Source organism: Numenius arquata, chromosome 4, assembly GCF_964106895.1.
Source record: "Numenius arquata chromosome 4, bNumArq3.hap1.1, whole genome shotgun sequence".
Taxonomy (NCBI): Eukaryota; Metazoa; Chordata; class Aves; order Charadriiformes; family Scolopacidae; genus Numenius; species Numenius arquata.
In genome coordinates, this window is record NC_133579.1 from 54,561,883 (window position 1) to 54,575,950 (window position 14,068).

Genomic DNA, 14,068 nt, shown 5'->3' on the forward strand with positions numbered 1-14,068 from the left:
TATATCCAAATGCTGTAAGCTTGAATTGGAACCAAATTTATTCTCAAGTTGTCTCAAGTTTCCCATTTGCTTCAGAGTTCTCAGACTATATCAGATTTTAAGGCACCTGTTACTTGCTGTGCTACCAGTGTTGTTTTGACTACTGTTACATGGTGTAGAATTTTCCTTGTTAGGTAAATATGTAGATATCAGCAGCTGTAAAGATCTAAAATGGTTTTGCAGTGTTGGAGATGCTAGTTAGCTAGTAAAATAACTATTTAAATTAAAATATCTATGAGAATACAAATTTGTATCTCTTAAGACACTTTTTTTTTAAGCTTCAGTATAATTGAGTAGAAATGGTTACATCATATTTTTTATTTGAAAAAGCATATTTATTGCTAGGATCCCATAACCACACATTTAGTCATTGTTTATAAATTAACATTACTTTTTCACTATCTATTCAATACCCTATTTGAGATTCAAATAACATATTTCAATTAATGTGTCAAAATCCCAGTGAACTGAACCTCCAAGACAAACTTGGCCAAAATGCATGAAAAAGAACTAAAAGGTCATAGAAACATGCTACTTTTTTCATTAATCGAATACTGTTGTGTAGGTCAAAAAAGCAAGTCAGTTGCATGATTGGCACCAATACAAAGATGAAAGATATTTATTTATAACAGGTGATGCAAACCAACTTCTGGTTCTTGCAGTTGTATGCAAAGTCATTTCTGTTCTTTTAAATTTCTGTTTAACAAACCAGTTAATGGTAGGATGCTTTTACAAGATGGGCAAAGGTGAGACACGGATAAATTTCAACATGCATAGAGGAGAAGCAACAGAATAGGTGGGTTAGGCAACAGAGACTCAGCAATGAATGTTCTAGCTGGAGCTCCCGCTGGAGTTTTGCAAATGCAGTTGTGGTGTGTATGGCATAAGCAGAGAACAGTCAAAACCTCAGGGTGCATGTTCAGAATTTATCGAACCATGTAAAACTTTAAAGTGTGTCTCAGGATCTCATTTTCAAGCCTCATTCAGATTTAAACTGGGTATTTTGGGTGTTGATAGCTGTAAAGGTATATTGTTGCAGTAATCTGTATCTTTGAATTATCTTAAATACTGATACTTTCATAAGAATTTGTCCTCCTCTGCCCTTGCAGGGCAGTGAACCACTGCAAACCTAGTGGGTGGAGTGATGTGGGTTGGCATAATAAAGGTTGTTTCCTGAATTCAGACCTAAAAGTATTCATGAGGACAAAATACTTCTTATTTTGCATTTTAAATGTCTGGTTTTGAATTTAAATTACTAATATCTCCTAGGAAAAGATGGGCAGCTCAGAAGGTCTTGCCAATGGTTTCAACCAGAATTGTTTAGAATAAAGGTTGATACTGTGAATTATTTTTCATTTATTCAAAGTTTAAATAGTATTTTCTCTACTATACCAAGTTCTTCACTCAATTTATAAAATAAAACTTATTTTAACTTTACTTTTAGACTTATATAGCATAGCAACTGTTCTTAGATAAGAGGTGTTTTAAACAGACTATGGTGAAGCATAAACAAAAGTCAGAACACCCTAGGAAAAAAAAAATTAATGTTTATTTTTTTGTTTGTCCTTTCTATTTTATGAATAATAATCAGCTATAAAATATGAGGAAAAGTAAAGAAATAAAAAACCTTTTTTCTTTGCATAATATGGTTGCCTTGTCCTGAGTTATGCATGAGCTATTCTCTTTTGTCTGTTTCTAATATGAATAAATATTTTACTCAAAGATTTAGTATCTCATTTTGTTCAAATTTAAATAAGTTAAAAATTCAGTGTCTGTGTAGATATATATATTTTAAAATACCCAAAAAAGCACTCCCAGGTTATTTGTTGTCCTTGCTTCCCCAGGCTTTCTTTATTTTATACTGATTATTTGCGATGCTGTGAAGATAGTCCCAGGTTACGATTCCGTTTCTCTAAAAATCTGCTTCCAGGTCTCTAAGGAGTTTCATGTTATCCCTTCTAAAAATATTCCCACAAGTTCTTCAAAACATGCTATCTTTCCCACAGAGTATAACATAGTGTGCAATATTGTTATAATGTTTTTATCTTACAAATATCTACTACTAGTTTCTGGGGAGAAAAAATAACATCTCTGGGTAAGTGCTACATACTTATGAGTAGCTCGTTGCTTCCTGTGGCCTTTTATGTGCTTTCTACCCTAGGATTCTAGGTGGTTTCTGAAGCCCTACATCATCAAAATGCTTCAGTAAAAACACGTTCCCCCTGTACTGGGAACATGGGTGTGTGTGTTCCGGATTTTTTGTTTCCCCTGTATCCATACTTAATTATGTAGTTGTCTTTAAATGGATGTCTAATTCCACTCAACTCAGTTAAGCTTATGTTCAGAGTTAAGCATATACTCGTGTGTTTCTGGACTAGGGTACAAGGTAGTAGTCAAAGTGTTAATATATAATGTTACTTCCAACTGTACAATCTGTCATTTAAATGCTGAAATACAGTGCAAGACCTGCAGAAGTGCATATGGGAGCATCATGAATAGCAAATGAATCTATTTTGATCCTTGATGGATGTTTCAATGAATAACAAATGAGTTCACAGTGATTGGACACAGAAAGTGTTAGTGATGGGGTCTTTTCTTCCTGGCATAATAAAGGAATCATCTTAAAGTGACAGTACGTGGCAGGCTGTGTTTAGTTGCCTCGGTACTGACTATTGGGCTGTTGCCTTTTCTTTAACTGCACTTCACGATATTTTATAAAGAAACAACCATTTTTTCAAATGTCTTTTATCTTTCACTGTTTTTTATCTGATACAAAGCTGTATTTGCAATATATATTTTCAATATACATTAAATATGCATGCATTAAACTACTTTCCAAAGGACTCAATTCCATCAAACCTTATTAGTTCTTAAATTATATATTCAGACCTTTTGTTTTGAAATACTAGGGAGTAATTCTCTTACTATCAACCCCTTGAATAAAACAAAAAAGAGACTGCTTATTTTAGTTTTCAGAAGACTGAGAAATGTTAAAGAGGCATAATTTTGTTCTTGGACTTCAAACTGTTTCACTAATATAGCAGAAACATAGCTCAGAACAGTGTCTGAAGATCCTACAATCTGGCAGTCAGGTATTTCAGTGCAGCACAGAAGTCTGTGATTGATATGTAGTGATTATTATCAGAAACTGTGGCATTAATTTTTTTGTTCTCTCCTTTTTGCCAAATGGAATGACTTGGCTAAGTAGTGCGTGTGCTTGCTGACAGCTTTGCACATACAAATGCTTGCTTACAGACTTTGCTAGGTATTTATGCAAGCTGGTTAGTATACCAGTTTGAAATGTTGATGCTTTTTAAATTCTTTTTGCAAATAGTTCATTTTAATTTTGTTTAACTTTCTAAGGCTTATTCCTCCCTTGCAGTTTGCTGTTGTATTTTCATAATCACTATAAATCGAGACCTGTTTAGCTTGTTTCTATTTTATGAATGTACATGACCAGAAATAACTTTCAGCTTGCAAGTTGCATGCTGGTTTTTTTTCCACAATGGATACAAACTTACTTGGTTATTTCATTGTTCAAGAGAAAAACTAATAATGTACCTGAAAACATATGAGCATATGGTAGAGTTCTCTAATACTATCAGCAGCAGTGGAGAATGTTATTCTGTTTTCTTCTAGCTGTATTCTTTATATATTCCCATAGTAGTTGGAAATTAAATGCTGTCTGTTTGCATTAACCAGTGATTCAAGATTAATTCATTATCTTTGACATGCAGATCTAGTGTTAGTTTCAAAATGATCATTTGCACTAAGGGATAATTTTTGTAAGTCAAAGGTTTTACAGAACTGGGTTGGTCATTTTGCTGTCCAGGTGCAAAATTCAGCTGCAGCAACATCCTTTAATTGCCAAGCAACCCAGAGGAAAACATCTGCTAGTTATGAATATGTTCTGAATTGGTAATCATAACAAAATAATGCCGTGCCTCTTCAGCTGAGGGGTAAGTCAGAGGGCTAAGGGCTGTCGCATACCACTCATGTTCACTATTGACTTAAGGCTGCCTGTGAATTCAAGTTACCCATTCTACCTCAATAAGACATAATGTATAAAATTATTAAAAGGATACACATTTAAACGTTGGCAGGTGTAACAAAAGTATATGGATATTTTTATGTGCTCTTTTTATGACATCCTGAATTGTCATGCATAAAATGAACTTTTATCTACAATGAGATAACATATCTAGTACAATGTGTGTTGCATATACATTAAACACTCATGACCTTTCCAGAGGAGTCAGTTTGACATTATTAGATCTACCGAATTTTACTTTCACAAATATAGGAACTGATTATCCTCTTATTATCTTTATGGTATTTAGCTGTATTTCCACTGTAGTCAATGTAATTATACCATATTAAAATTTGTTTGAAAGCAGAGTCAGTCCCAGTCACTATAGGAGGAGGTAGCATCAAGATGCTTGTACTGAGCTTTTAGACCTTTCTTCAGTTGTGTGAAGGCAGATGATGTAACTCCAATATCCTGAAGACCCCCTCATTCTCCCACACGTTCTGTACCCGTAGCCTGACCATGCTATATCGCACAAGTATAGCATATGCTGCGTAGCTGGGGCTTTATATGTTCTTTGTATAGAGGGTACAGCTTCGATCAGTCTGGGAGCATAATTCATGTACCTGTATTCTGTGCAAATAAAGAGTAAGTCTAATTTAAAGTTAGTCTTGATTACCTTTCCTGTTTATGACTCTGAATTGTCTTCAGCAGGAATAAGGACATAAGAGAAAAACCACCAAGACGTTTGAAAGAAGTGCTTGTGTAAAATGCCTTTAAACTTGGTGAGATTTGGCCATTTACTCTGCATTTGCAACACAGTTATGGAGAAGCTCTTTTGATACATGCAGGAAACCCAGTCTTCCTCCTGTGACCATTCTCCACTTTTATTGCCATTAATTCACCCAACCATAAGCTCTCAAGATATTTGTTTGCCGTTTTCCACTCAGGGAGATGATCTGACGTTTGCTGCCCCTTTGTGCTATCTGTTGTGTCAAGTGTTTCTGCTTTCTTCTGCGATTTAACCACTAGGATTTGCTATGTCCCTGCTGCTGTCTTAACACAGAGGTTTCATACTTTGCTGTTTGGAGTCCAGAATTTGTATTGAGAGCTATTGTGGCTGAACCTGGCCAGGTTCCAGCGGCCAGGCAGGAGTTTTGGGTCCCCAGGTCCTGGAGTCTACTGGAGGCAGAGCCTGTACCACATCCTTGAACTCACTCTGGTAAATTCTGCACCAGGTCACTCACTAGTGTAGTTGTAATTCAAGTTCCTGTCACCATTTACAGCTTAATCAAAAATATTTACATTCCTGTGGATGATGTTGCATTATAATGGCAGGAAGACGGAAATGCATTTGATGAGTGAAATGAAAAATGTAAAAGATAATGAGATACAGTAAAACATAGTTACATTGAAATTTCTGTGGAAAAGACAAAATTATCTGATTTAAGTTGATGATTGACACATTTGATAAAATAAGCAGCAGCTCTGCTACATCTAATGCATGCAAGATAAGGAATAACCAGATGCTCCCAAAATTCAAGATCTTTTAAATTTATTGTAGTGCTTTAGCATTTGTAGTAGAGATTTTGCATACAGTGTTGAATAGAAGAATAGTACTCATGTAATTTAACTGACAGCTGAGTGATTGTTTATTTAACCATTTTTGAACAGCTTTCAAGTTTTGAGAGAAAGAATTGTATATTTCTGAAGGATTATATAAATGTACAAGCTGTTGATACTCAGTTAATTAATACCTTGGAGATGTGGCCTTAACATCTGATAAGTTAAATTCATGACATTAGGTTCTGTAGTATGAAAGGGAATGTACTGTACTACATCGGCCTCTGACAATGGATAATTATCAGTAGTGCAGATATTTGATGTAGCTATTCAATGATGCCAGCTTTTGTGCATGTTCAAGAGTTCTACATTTCTTGCATGGGTGCACATCTATCTCTGTGTACACACCCGTACATGTGATTTTAGCTAATAGTTCTTTGTGTATAGCTGCTGAAGTTTGGGTTGGGTATTTGAAAATCATTAAGTGTTTTTCAGCTACAGATTTATCTGGTTCATTCCAGTTGCCTGAATCCGAGTGACTGATTTAACTGGCCAGTATGAAACTTACTGTAATTTTTGAGTGAATATATGACTCAAAACTAGGTTTGGATAACTGTTTGGATGCTTAAGCTTAAATTTCACCAATCTCACCATTCATTTCAGGGGGTTTCTAACATTCAGGTGTTCACAGGAAGTAAATCTTAGGGTCGTGAGCCATGGTCAAGTGAAAAATAACCTTTCAGATTAAATGAGTATTTGTGAGTGCTTTGGAGTTTTTGTTGTTGTGGTTTGTTTTTTTTTTTTTTTTTCTCGTGTCCCAGTTTTTTCTGCTGTTTGCTGCTTGTTGAGGCGTGCTGCTTTAACCCAGTTCACTCCTCCCATTATCACATAGCTGCAGTGTTGCTTTCTCACACCAAGTGAATTATTTACATTGAATACATTTCATGTTTTTTCCAAAAGATTATTTCCAGGCAAAAAGTGTTTTGCAGCTCAGAGCACCGAAGGGCTGCATCAGGTCTATCTACAGCTGTTTCCTTCAGAAGTCCCTACTGTCTAGTACAGGGGTAGAAATTGAATAAACACTAGTTTTAAGAGCCTATGGGGGAATATGTGCGTAGCTCCACAGTCTGGTGCTTCCGGACTGCTCCAAGCTTCTTATGGGGCCCACAGGCATTTTGTCTAAAGCCCACAGACTCCTGTAAGTTCGAGCAACTTTGTTTGCAAAAGGCTTCTGAGATGAATGTACATGAGTATCTATCCAGATATCTCTGGACAAGATAGTACACAACTTTGTCAGTTTGTGAAATTAGTGTTACTTAAATACACTTTCAAGGTTATTTTATTTGCCTTGTAGTGGGTTTACTGCAGCCAGCAGCCAAGCCCCCACAGCCCCTTGCTGCTTCCCCTCTTGTGGAATGAGGAGAAAGTAGAAAAATAGCAAGTTCATGGATCAAGGCAAAGGCAGTTTAATGGGTGAAGCAAAAGCTTCACACACAAGCAAAGCAAAGGAGGAATTCACTCACAGCTTCCCATCAGCAGGCAAATGTCCAACCACTGCGTGGGAGGCAGGGCCTCAGCATTCGTAAAGCTTGCCTGGGAAGACAAATGCCATAACCACCACCAACTCCCCTTCTTCCTCTTTTCCTTGAGCTTTTATTGCTGAGCATAATGTCATATGACATGGAATATGACATTGGACGGCTGTGGCCCTTCCCACCCTCTTGCACACTCACAGCCTACTTGCTGGGGGGACAGAGTGGGAAACAGAAAAACGCTTGACCACGTGCAAGCACAGCTCAGCAACAGCCAAAGCACTGGTGTGTTAGCAAGTCTGGTTTGGTCACAGGTCTAAAGCACAGCACGATATGGGCTGCTGTGAAGAAGGCTAACTCCATCCCAGTCAGACCCAGTACAACTTCAGTCATCAGATTTGTATTATTAGTCTACTGCCCCTTTGTGACAAGCAAGTATACTTTATGCAGGGCCTTTGAAATACAAATACTTCTGCCAGGTAGGTACAGCTGATAAACTGCTTAGGTGGAAAAGGTAATATTCGAACCCATGTCTTGGGAGTATCATCAGGTGTGTAGTATTTGGATAAGAAAAGGCACTTGTTATAAAAAAGCACACTTCCCACAGAACTAAGGTCAGAAAAGCATTGGATAATGCTGATGTTTATTAGTCATCACACACAATTTTAAGAGATTTCTTAACAACAATAGGTATGCAAAATATTTTATACTGTAGAAGTATAGGTAGGAGCTGTATGTGTCATTCAGCAGCTCATACTTTGTAAATCCTGTAGCTGTGTTAAATAAGATGTTAAACTATGTTCTGGTGTCCTTCATTGAGTTACAGGAGTAACAAAGGTAAGATGCAAACAACAGTTAAAATATGCTTACCATACAGAACAGGCACTGGCATTAATATTTTGTGGAGATTTTTCTGTTGTATATAGAAGTTCAACCCAAACTCTAACTTTTCCTTTGGGCAATGTTTGGGTGAGGTTAACTCAGAAACTTTCTTTCATACAAATGAAATGAAGCTTCCTATATCCAATTTTGCAACTAGTCATGGGAAAACTACAAAAATGGGACCATTCTTGACCTGCAGAGAGATGACAAGAATGAATGACTGTAGTGTGAATTTACTTTCTGTCATCAGGTTACTCATGTGAAACATTGCCGTTTTGAAGCTTGTAGAATTTTTCTTGACACTGAGAGGGACTTAAAAGTTTCATTTCATCTTGTTGGCTGGAAAGATTTTTTTAGTGGCTTGTTTCAGCTGAGTAGTTCCAGGTTTATATGGAGAGTCTAGAGCTCAGAGAGGTACATTTTTTTGCTCCTTAAAAAACCCAAACACTTGTAATTGTAAGTATGCATAATGAAGGAAGTTAAAAAGTTGGGTTATTTTTCAAAATTTCCTGAAACACGTTTCTGATGTAAAGGTGATACCTTGACTCCAGCAGTGTTTAAAAATGTGATCTTCAATATGAAACATGTATATAGTGATTATTGTGATTATATATAAAGTGTAATTTGATGGAAACATAACATATAGATCCCCTGTGTATGTCAAATTCTAGTTTTTGCATAAGTTATGGTTACAAGTGTTGTGCATTTTGGAGATAATAGCACCCACTGTGTCTAAATAAAATCCTAGAACTCAAGAAATGTGTTGAATGTTTCCAAATACACTTCATAGCCTCAGACAGTTCAAGAAAATAAATCTGTCATAAACATAAACAGTGCCACCTGTGTACACAATTCAGAGAAGCTGAGGAAAAGGAGACAACCTTGAAGAGTTTCTAATAATAATAAAAATAATAATGAAATGCTCAGAAATCATACATGGAAAACAAGATATGGACATAGTATAAGAACAGAATACAATTTAACCAGAAAATGGTATTTCACTGGAAGTACATTTTCAGAGACAGAATAAAGAAGAGACAGATGCAACTCGGCTCACTTTTATCCTGTCTAAGACCAAAGTGGTCCTGACTAAAACATCAAAAGTATTGTCCTGGAAGTACAAATAAGGGCTAACAGTGAAATTGAAAAAGAGAGGAAAAAAACTACATACAACAAGGGATATAATGTGTTTTACTGTAGTTATGTCATGCAAAAAGGTTATGTGTGTATAGTTGGGAGCAGCTGCTGTACAGGGTTTGTGTCTAAACTTGAGCAACAAAGAAGTGTCCCTTCCAAAAAGTATTTTGCATTAGATTTGCATTGAAAACAGGAGTTGGCCTTTAGCTAATCTGCTTCTTGGGCATTTTATTTTAAAACTACATACCAAAGTATTATGTGAAAAGCATTCCGGCTTTTTCCATTTGGTTGTACAGTAGTTGTTTATTAGTCCAATATGAACGCAAATGCCTAACTTGTTGATTTCTGATTTTTTAAAAAACTGATTTTGAGGAATCATTTTAAAGATATTCCTGATCACTGTAACAGTTTAACTTTTAATCCCAAATTGGTAGTTTTTTCAAGGTTTCCAGATTTTTGCAGAAGCTTTTTGTCCAGTCTTGCAATATTTAAGAGAAATTAATATTATTGTTAGCTAGGCTGGCTGTGGTGCAAGAGGTATGGCTCTTTACCTGCTCTGTGTAGCTGCCTAGTTCCTATTATAATCTAGAGTAATACAGTATTTTTTTTTTTTTCACAGGAGGTGTTAGCTTCTCAAAGACTACAGAGAGGAAGGGATTTTCCATTTTTGTGTTAATTTTGTGAGCTGATGGGGAATTTCTGCTTAGAATAGAAAGTTAACTAAGCAGTCCCTCAAAAATATTGACTTTTACTGTATACTGGCAAAAGAATTTCAAAGTTTACCCTTTTATTTTTGCAGGGGCAGATAAGTCCCATCTGTCTGTATCCAACGCAAAACATGTGAGCCAAATGCTGTGAGTAATTAACAGTTAACCTGCAAGTGTTATTCTAATTTTTAATCATGAGCAGCTCTGCTACCCTCTCATAAAGCTCATTTGCTGGATGCTGTGGGTGGAATTGGTATTGACCTAGTCTACCTGCAGACTGCTGAACTTTTAACCTTCTTAAAAATAAATCTTGAGAGCTTCTTATCTTCTTATCTTATTTCTTAACTTATTAAAGAAGCAGAAGATAGTAATAGCAATAATGATTAAAAAAGTAGATTCAGATGGGAGTTTAAATCTATGCATAATTCACTATCAGTAATTCATTTCAATGTTCTTTAAGAGCTTTCTTAGTGTAAAAAAAAAAAAAAAAAAAAAAAAAATCAAATATTTCCAGGCATCAGCAATTGCTGCTGAGTTTGAAACAGAGAGCATGCTGCAAATGAGCAAGAGGTGCAACAGACAATGGAACCAGAATTTCTGAGCTGTTAAGTTAGTGGGAGAACAGTACAAAAACACACATGGTTATTGCCAGAAGGAAGCGTCAAAGTTGTGAAAAGCGCTTCAGTATCAGAACAGAAAGTGATTCAAACTAATGTATGGACATTTTATATAATTTAAAAGATATCAAATAATATAGTTTAATAATACAATGATGAGTTATTTCAGGAATGTTGTCATAATCTAAATATTAAATCTATTTGGACTTTGCTATTTTTTTCACTACCTTTGTGTGGCCATGCTACTGGAAATTAAGGTATTCCTAAGTGCCTTTTGAATTTTTGAAGTTTGAGATGTCATTCTACTACAATCCCTCTACATTGTTTACTGAATTATTTCAATTAGGTCTCTCTGGAGAGCTATCCTTTTTTTCACATAATATGAGTAAATAAGGCACTGATTATTTAAAAAAAAAAAAAAAAAAAAAGGAGATTTTATCACGGCATAGATTGTTGTCTTAGGGGTCTTGTTTGAGGGTTATATTGTTGCTGTTGATTTCTTGATCCTTTAATGATATCTGGAATCAGCCAATGTGTAGAACAGTTAAAATAAATGAGGCCAAAAAAGAAAAACTCAAGGGGTGAGTGTTTTGGCTGAATGATATTTCTGAATACAATACCAACTTGCTTTTCTGGGTTTGCTAATATAAGGAAAGAAAATGTTTGCTTCAGTCAGAAAAACTTAATGATCTTGATTTCTCCTGACACAGAGCTAGGACTGCAGTAAAAACAGTATGACTGGTCAGAAAATAAAAAGAGTGCTCTTTTGGCCTCCGTAACTTAAAAAAAAAAATCTTCAGCTCATGTGCACAAAGCATTCCTGTGAATTTCTTTACCATCCTGCTCTCAAATTATTTAAATGACCGTTATGTGGAGAAAAAAAAAAAAAAAGCAAAGGGAAATTAAGCATTGCAACTGGAGATAGAGGCCAAGATTCCATGTCCATCTGGGCCTAACTGACTACAGGAAGAAGCACACTCTAAATATAAAGTTCTACATAAATGTAAAGAAAATATCAAATGTCTTTGAAGTGTTTTCTTAAGAAATTTTTGCATGTGTAAGATAAAGATTAACCATCTCTCTCCTATCAAATGATATTAAATACATAGTGGCATTGTTTGCCCATTCTTGACTCCCAATTGTTGGGAATTATCCTACAAATACTGAACTATTCCTCACTAATGCTGCTGGGTAAACATGGAGTATGATTTTGAAGTAATTCACCTACTAAAGTTCACCTTAATTTAATGTATTTGTATAGATAATTAGAATACTGGCTCTGTTCATTAACATTTCAAATCTCATTTAAATGTAAATTGTAATATTCTTCTTTTGTGCAAGAGTGGGTAGTTAGTGTCATTCATGAGTAATAAGTAATTTGTTTCTCATTAGCCATAAGAATAGATAAAGATATAGATCAAATGTGGATAGCAGAAGTAGTGTAAAATGGTTACCTGTCTGGAAAGGGAATTTAAAATAAGCATTCATTGTTTTTCTGTAATTTTGCATTTTTAATTTGGTCCTAATTCATAATTCAGAACATTTTCTATTAATTGGCTCTTTGCATTATTCATAATGAGGGTGTGAAAGTACAAAAATGTTTTCTCTGAGTGACTTATGAGATACAGAGCGAAATTTTAAAATATTATTTACATATTGGTTCAGATTAAGCACATTTATAATGCAGAGCTCTACTTCCAGATATTCTTCAAAGCACTACAGGAAATATTCAGAAATAATGAAGGCTGGCTATATAATATGCTTATTTTAAAAAAATATTAAAAAATCTAATAGTCCTATTTTGACTGAAATATGGTTTGAACTGATTTGGAAAAACAGTTCTAACTTGTTTCTGAAACTATAGCAAAGTGAATTAGTGATAATAATAGTAAAGAAAAAGATCTCAAGTTTTCTTTCTTGTTGATTAGATTAAAAATCAGTCTGTGATGGAAACCTCTAGCTTGGGTAGTGGGAAGAAAGAACTATCCTGTAATCCTTCCCATTTGTGAAAAGTGGAGAAGGAATAGGAATTTGTAAGCAATTGCTGTCACATTGAAGGTCAGTAATCAACTTTTTCTCTAAATAATCTGTTACTTCTGTACCATTTTAATAGACATTTTTAGCAGAAAGTGTCAAAAATGAATTTGAAGTGTCCTTGTGATTGAGGAGGAATTAGGGAGGAAACTGATGGAATTTGTAAGTACTGTATTAATGAGTAACCACCCAAACAGCATTAGGACAGAGCCAACAAGAAAGGGGTAGCTGGAAAAAGGGAGACTGCTTGGTTAACATCACTGCTTGATTAACAAGGTTGTGGTCAAAGCTGCAGGAATCAAATGAGAGCTGCCAATATTCATGGTGTGTTAAACTAGGAAGGAGAATGTGTCTATAAAGGTATAAAAAATAATTTTAAAAGCCCTTTACAATAAAGAAGGTCTCTTTCTTTATATTTTTATACATGTATATCCTCGAGTAGACCTTTTATACAGGAAGTATGAATTACACATACCTATGTTTGCCTCAAAATATCTTGTGATTTTAGTAAAAAATGATGATTCTGAACCATTGCCTGTCAGAAGCACATCAAACTGGATTTGAAAGTTATTCAGAAGGGACTTTTGCCTCTCCTATTGGCAGGAGAGTTTTTTATTGTTATTGCAAATCCACTTGATAAAAAATTCTTTATAAAATTTATGACATAAATCTGTTGATTATCTAATCTTTTTTCCCTGAGTACTACATAAATATTTTAATTCTTTCCTTGTTTCCTTTGAGCAACCTGATATAGTGGGAGGTGTCCTGGCCCATCACAGGGGGGTTGGAACTAGATGATGTTTAAGGTCCTGTCCAACCTTAACCATTTTATGATTCTGTGATCCTTAAACGCAATTATTATTGTTCTCAGCAACTAAGTCTGGTTGGTTGGTCTGGACAGAACAACTACTTTCAGACTATTTGGTAATAAAGGTTTTCTTTCATCTGATTATCTTCATAGTCATTCTATGCTTGTGTCAAAGTGAAAGTTAAATGGCTTATATTAAGGATGATCAAGAGATATAGCATGGAGTTTTCTAGATGAGGAGCCTATCGCAAGTGCCTTTCACAATGGAATTTATAGTGCTTTCTCCCTGCTGGAAATATATATACACATTAATATATATCAATAAATAAATAAATATATAATATATATATTAATATATATCACAGGACAGCATTTTTTTCAAAGCAAAAAAAGGTGATTGAAGATACTTTTAAGATTACTAAGCATGCAGTGGTCTTTTTAATCCTCTAAGTTCCAGATGATGAACTTCTATTTTGTAACTCAAGGTCCTCCTATTAGTCCCTAAATCCAAGACTCTGCGGTTGATGTTAAGTCCCATTTCATTCTTCCAGTTATCATAATCAATTCATTCTTCCTGCTTGACATTCCAGTGTCCCCCTCAATTGATGATGCTTCACAGCCTCCACAGAATGTATTGAAAATAGGGCTAGAAGGAACCTGAAGAGAATTTGGGTCAACACTCTATACGATTCATTTCTTAAAACATTCAAATATGGAGATCC